Here is a 6,814-nt window from a genome sequence, read left to right as displayed (position 1 = left end):
CTGCAGTTTCTCACATGAATCAGCCACCAGCGCTGTATCATCAGCGAACAACAACTGACTCACTTCCCAAGCTCTCTCATTCCCAACAGACTTCATACTTGCCCCTCTTTCCAAAACTCTTGCATTCACCTCCCTAACAACCCCATCCATAAACATATATATATATATATATATATATATATATATATATATATATATATATATATATATATATATATATATATATATATATATATATATATATATATATATATATATATATAGATAGATAGATAGATAGATAGATAGAGAGAGAGAGAGAGAGAGAGAGAGAGAGAGAGAGAGAGAGAGAGAGAGAGAGAGAGAGAGAGAGAGAGAGAGAGAGAGAGAGAGAGAGAGAGAGAGAGAGAGAGAGAGAGAGAGAGAGAGAGAGAGAGAGAGAGAGAGAGAGAGAGAGAGAGAGAGAGATTTAGTTATACGACTGGATTTAATGGCTTTTTTTCGAGCATGCCACGCAGGCCATGATTGCCCTGGGATGGCTCGTGGTAAACAAGGGGGAAGGTAAACCAGAAGGGGAAGTAAACCCCAAAAGGGATGAGAATCACATGGAGGAGGTAAACCGCAGAAGGGAGGTAAATCACATGGAGGAAGTAAACCACTGAAGGGAGGAAAAGGACATGGAGATATACCATAGAAGTGTGGTAAACCATGACGCGAAGTGAGCTACAAAGAAAGGTAAACCCCAAGGAGAGGTATACCACTAGGAGAGGGAAACCAAGTAGATAAACTACGAAGGATATGTAATAGCAATGAGGATAAGGCTCAGTGGAGGTAAACTACAAGCATGAAAGGAAATCCCAAAGGAAATAAACCACGTAAAGAGGTAAACCACAAGGTGAAAACAAACCACAAAAGGAAACTAAGCCAGAGGAGGGAGATAAACCATGAGTAATGGTAAACTAAGAGAAGGATAACCCATTAAGGTGGGTATACCACAAGAAGGTGGAGGTAAACCACAAGGGGAGGGGGTATGCAACGAAAGAAGGGTACAACTACAAGGGGAGGTATACCACAATTGGAGGTTACCCACAAGGGGAGATGAACGACAAGGGGAGGTAAACCATAAGGAGAAGTAAACCCCAGGGGAGGTAAACCAAAGAGGGAAGATAAGTCACAAAGGAAAGGTAAACCACAACGGGAGGTAGACCAAAAATGGGGTAAACCATACAGGAGGTAAAGCAAGAGAAGTAAACAAAAATCGATGCAAACCTCATGGAGAAATAAAAAAAAGGAAAGGTTTATCCCAAGGAAGAGGTTAGCCACAAGGGGATGTAAACCAAAAATATAGATAAAACATAAGAGGAGGTGAACCAAAAGGAGAGTTAAATCATAATGGTAAGTAAACCCAAAGGATAAGTATAACACAAAGGCAAATAAAACCATGGGTGGATATAAATCACGCGGGAAGGTAAATCACAAAGGGAGGTAAACCAAAAGAGGAGGTAAACTACGAGGGGAGGTAAACCACAAGGAAGGTAAATCAAAAGGGGAGGTAAACCACAAGGGGAGGTAAACCAAAAGGGGAGGTAAACCACGAGGGGTGGTAAACCACCGGACGAGGTAAACCACAAAGCATGGTAAACCACAAAGAAAAGTATTCATAAGGCGAGGCAAACTACTGCAGTGTAGAGGAGCGAAATACCTGCATGAAAGCCATTGACATTGCCAGCACATCACCTTCTGATGCTGGAGTCTCTCTCTCTCTCTCTCTCTCTCTCTCTCTCTCTCTCTCTCTCTCTCTCTCTCTCTCTCTCTCTCTCTCTCTCTCTCTCTCTCTCTCTCTCTCTCTCTCTCTCTCTCTCTCTCTCTTTGTTCTCCACCTTCCTACGCTATCGCTTCGATCCTTATCTATAATCACTTCATTATCCTATTTAATCCATTAAGGTGGTTATTCATTTACCCTTATTTATTCTTTTTTTTTTTTTTATTCTAGTTGAAGGCTTCCTTCACGAACAAAACCCTACATCAAGGCCGAGTCTTAATTGAAATATAGAGATGTTAGTAAAAGGGAGAGAGAAGAGACGAGGGAAAGTATTTACGAATTTTGGGGAAAGTGAAAAACGGCGTCTTTTAAAAAGTGTCAGGCCATAGCTGTTGTGAAAGACATGAGAGGGAGTAGAGTTCCAGGACTTCGAGGTGTAGGGAAAGAAAACAGTTATTCAAGCGGCCCACCCTTACGTTGCCGACGGCCACACTGTATTCATGTGACGCAGCAGCTTGCCGAGTATTGTGCAGATCTATCTCGAGGCAGGGGGGTACACAGGCAGCCCGCTCTCGGGAGGTTAAAAAAAAAGACACATCCATTGCCCCAACCCATTCCCCATGTTTCACCTCAGTTTTCTCTGCCACTATCCTTAACACCATCATCCCTATATACGTACAGACAACATCACTACCCTTGTATACAGACAAACATCACCAGCCTTACATATACAGACATAACCCCCTCCACTACACAGACACACCCTCCATTACAGCTCCACCACACCTCACCAACACCACGACCACTACACAACCTCTCACACAAAGCACCTTTCGCCTCGGGTGACGAACAGATGATAAACATATGCAACACAATTTCTATAGTATTTACGGTGACTGAAACACATAGCGGTCCATAAAAGGCCCATAAATACAAAACATAAATTCCTGTAAATACTAACCAGTGAGGTCTGTGATTTTGCACCATAGAAGCTTGTAAATGTGCAACAGAAACGATTGTAAATGCTGTGTTACAAAGGAGGATGACATAATTTGGCTTTAATATACACGTCTTTCCCGTGTGGCCATAACTCACGACAACATGGCTCTATTGCATCATTGTATATCATTATATATTTCAGTTCATACCATATTTTGCCACGAAAACATTACAGTCTTTATACTATGTGCATACCGGTATCTATCTGTCTATCTATATCTATCTATCTATCTATCTATCTATCTATCTATCTATCTATCTATATATATATATATATATATATATATATATATATATATATATATATATATATATATATATATATATATATATATACTCCTATGAGTCCACGGGGAAAATGAAACACGATAATTTCCCAAGTGCACTTTCGTGTAATATTCACATCATCAGGGGAGACACAAGAGAGAAATATAACAGACAGTTGATATACAACGAAGAGACGTAGCTAGGAAGCCATTTGGTAAACGTGCGATTGTTCATGACAGACAACGAGCGTATCATAAACTTATTATGTGGACAAGATGGTGAATTGTTTACAAATTCTATCAACAATAAGGTTATCCAATTTGTATATACCATCACTAATATTAAGATTTCAGTTCTTTGTGTATTCAATGATAGAAAATTCAATGATATTTCTCGTGGTACTAGAGTTAGAGTTAATAACTGAGATGGCATTACTCCAGTCAATAAATGATCATAGTTTTTAACGTGATTAAACAAGGCATTTGATTCTTGTTCGTTCTTATACTATATTTATGTTGCTTAAGTCTAACAGAAAGATCCTTACCAGTCTGCCCAATTTCTACATGGCACTTTATAGATGCACCCGGAAGAATTTTCTGGTGAGTTCCTGATTAAGATTTTCTTTATAGTATTATTGTTGCTGAAAGCAACATTTACATTAGAGGATTTAAATGTCACGAGAAATATCATTGAATCTTTTATTATCAAATACACAAAGAATTATAATCTTAATATTAGTGATGGTCTATACAAATTGGATAACTTTATTGTTGATAAAATTTGTAAACAATTCACCTTCTAGTCCACATGATAAGTTTATGATACGCTCGTTGTCTGTCTTGGACAATCGCATGTTTACCAAATGGCGTCCTAGGTACGTCTCTTCGTTGTATGTCAACTGTCTGTTATATTTCTCTCTTGTGTCTCCCCTGATGATGTGATTATTACACGAAAGTGCACTTGGGAACTTATCGTGTTCCATTTTTCCCGTGGACTCATAGGAATACACTTGATCACCCGCAAAATTGTGATCCTTTCCAATATAATGGGAGGGAGCGGGGGCTGGAAATCCTTCCCTCCAGTTTTACTTACCCAAAAGAAGGAACAGAGACACGTCTTGGGCAATCAAGTGTTTACCAAATGGCGTCCTAGCTACGTCTCTTCGTTGTATATCAGCTGACTTATATTTCTTTCTTGTATCTCCCCTGATGATGTGATTATTACACGACAGTGCACTTGGGAACTTATCGTTTCATTTTCCCCGTGGACCTATAGGAATATATATATATATATATATATATATATATATATATATATATATATATATATATATATATATATATATATATATATATATATATATATATACATATATATATATATATATATATATATATATATATATATATATATATATATATATATATATATATATATATATGTATAGACATATATATATATATATATATACATATATATATATATATATATATATATATATATATATATATATATATATATATATATATATATATATATATATATATGTATAGAATACTTCCCACGTATTCCTGCGTGTCGTAGAAGGCGACTAAAAGGGGAGGGAGCGGGTGGCTGGAAATCCTCCCCTCTCGTTTTTTGTTTTTTTTTTAATTTTCCAAAAGACGGAAAAGAGAAGGGGGCCAGGTAAGGATATTCCCTCAAAGGCCCAGTCCCCTGTTCCTAACGCTACCTTGCTAATGCGGGAAATGGCGAATAGTATGAAAGAAAATATATATATTGGAAATGATCACAATTTTGCGCGTGATCAAGTATATTCTTAAGAGTCCACGGGAAAATGAAACATGATAAGTTCCCAAGTGCACTTTCGTGTAATAATCACATCATCAGGGGAGACACAAGAGAGAAATATAACAGTCAGTTGATATACAACGAAGAGACGTAGCTAGGACGCCATATACAATCGCATGTTTACCGTATGGCGTCCTAGCTACGTCTTTTCGTTGTATATCAACTGACTGTTATATTTCTTTCTTGTGTCTTCCCTTGATGATGTCATTATCATTGTATATATATATATATATATATATATATATATATATATATATATATATATATATATATATATATATATATATATATATATATGTATATGAGAGAGAGAGAGAGAGAGAGAGAGAGAGAGAGAGAGAGAGAGAGAGAGAGAGAGAGAGAGAGAGAGAGAGAGAGAGAGAGAGAGAGAGAGAGAGAGAACTGCCATTGAATGTTGTAACCAGTTTCACAGCAGAATCAAATCATCTGGGGTCTTCAGCGTCAGGAGAGCGTCAGGAGGGTGTCAGGAGGATGTCAGGAGGGCTTCAGGGCAGCCGTCACGGGGAGATGTCAGGACCTGTCAGTGAGGGTACCAGCAGGTGTCAGAGAGGTTGTCAGGCGGTGTCAGGAAGGCTACATCAGGAGGTCTCTGGAGGGCTGACATGCACGTTGTCAAATGTGAGAAATGGTGCCACGGATTCAGTGAGGGAAGTCTTAGGTTGTCAAGGGTTACGGGTGAGGGAGGGTGTCAAAAGGTGTCAAGGAGGGTGTCAGGGAGGTTCTGAAGGAAGGTTTGAGGATGAGCGAGAAGGAGTTGTCAAGGAGGAAGGTGTCAAGTGCGCTTCGGGGAGACGTTGAGAAAGGTGTCAGAGGTGGTGCCAGGCGGGTGTTAAGAAGGTCTTCAGGTTGGGTATCAAGGGGGTGTCAGGGAGAGTGTTAAGCGAAGGGCGTTAAAGATGACAGGTGCCAAATGTATCAGGCGTCAAGTATCAGGGATCACTCAAAATATGAGTATGAATACCAGTGAAGGTGTCAGGGAAGCGCTCGCAGAGTATCAGGAAAAGTTTCATGGTAGCTTCACAGGAAAGTATGAGGCAAGTATCAGGTAGAGTATCAGGAAAGATTGGTGCTGGAAGGGAGAGTTATCGATAAGGTATTAGAGAAGTATAAGGTAGATATGAGGGTATTTGGTGGTTGGATGGTGTCAACAAGGTATCAGGCAGGTATTAGGGGGTCGTATTAGGCAGGCAAGATGATGTATCACAACACATACGGAACACAGACTTATAATGTCAGGAAGACCTTGTCTCAATGTCTGGAAGATAAAAACACAGTCCTATAATGTCTTGCTTTCAACGTATGAAAAGATAAAATAAAAAGTCTCAACTGTTTATGCAGCTTCCAAACGCCTTTTGTGATCTCTACCAGGCATGCAATCTTATGTCAGGCACTTATCTAAACCTCTTCATCACTAAATTGCTATTATCTTTAACTCCTAGTAATCCTCCTAAACTCAAACAATAATACTTTCGTATTATCTTTATCACGTTATCTTTTGTGTGTGACTTTTTAATCTGAATTTCACTCACCATGTCATCTTCCAGGGTAGAATTTCTCACATTTGCAGACACGATCTTTGGCTTCTTCGCCAACCAGTCTCGTTCTCCTCCCTCAGGAACTCGTAAATTTCTTTTTCGGATGGGCAGCACCAGAGAGCCTTCCTCCTCTGACTTAAGAGGGCGGGAGTATTTGCGAGAAAAGCCAGAGTTATCAATCACCTTCGAGTCACTGAGGAGTTTCGCAAGCCCACAATGACTGATACACAATTTGACTCACCAGGAGTGGATTCATATATGAACCAAAAAATACTGTCTGATCGAAAGCAATGAGTGAGTTAACACAGCTCGTGTTGAAGCACCAACAGAGAATTAGGTTTAAGGATTGTAAATGTTATGTGGATGATGGCGAAAACGATACACCGGATATGAAGGCAAA

The 6,814-nt window shown here is 39.1% G+C and overlaps 1 protein-coding gene across 1 annotated transcript in view; it reads right to left on the bottom strand.

The window, feature by feature from the left end:
* LOC139758162 (lachesin-like) overlaps nucleotides 1–6,613 on the bottom strand; it is a 73,073-nt gene extending 66,460 nt beyond the window's left edge. Inside the window, exon 1 of the mRNA XM_071679324.1 lies at nucleotides 6,409–6,613. The gene's annotated coding sequence lies outside the window, so the exon portion shown is untranslated. The remainder of the gene's footprint in view (nucleotides 1–6,408) is intronic.
* Nucleotides 6,614–6,814: the final 201 nt, after the last annotated feature.

This window comes from Panulirus ornatus, chromosome 29, assembly GCF_036320965.1.
Source record: "Panulirus ornatus isolate Po-2019 chromosome 29, ASM3632096v1, whole genome shotgun sequence".
Lineage (NCBI taxonomy): Eukaryota > Metazoa > Arthropoda > Malacostraca > Decapoda > Palinuridae > Panulirus > Panulirus ornatus.
Note: the sequence above shows the minus strand (reverse complement) of the source record. Positions and strands in the feature narration are given on the sequence as shown.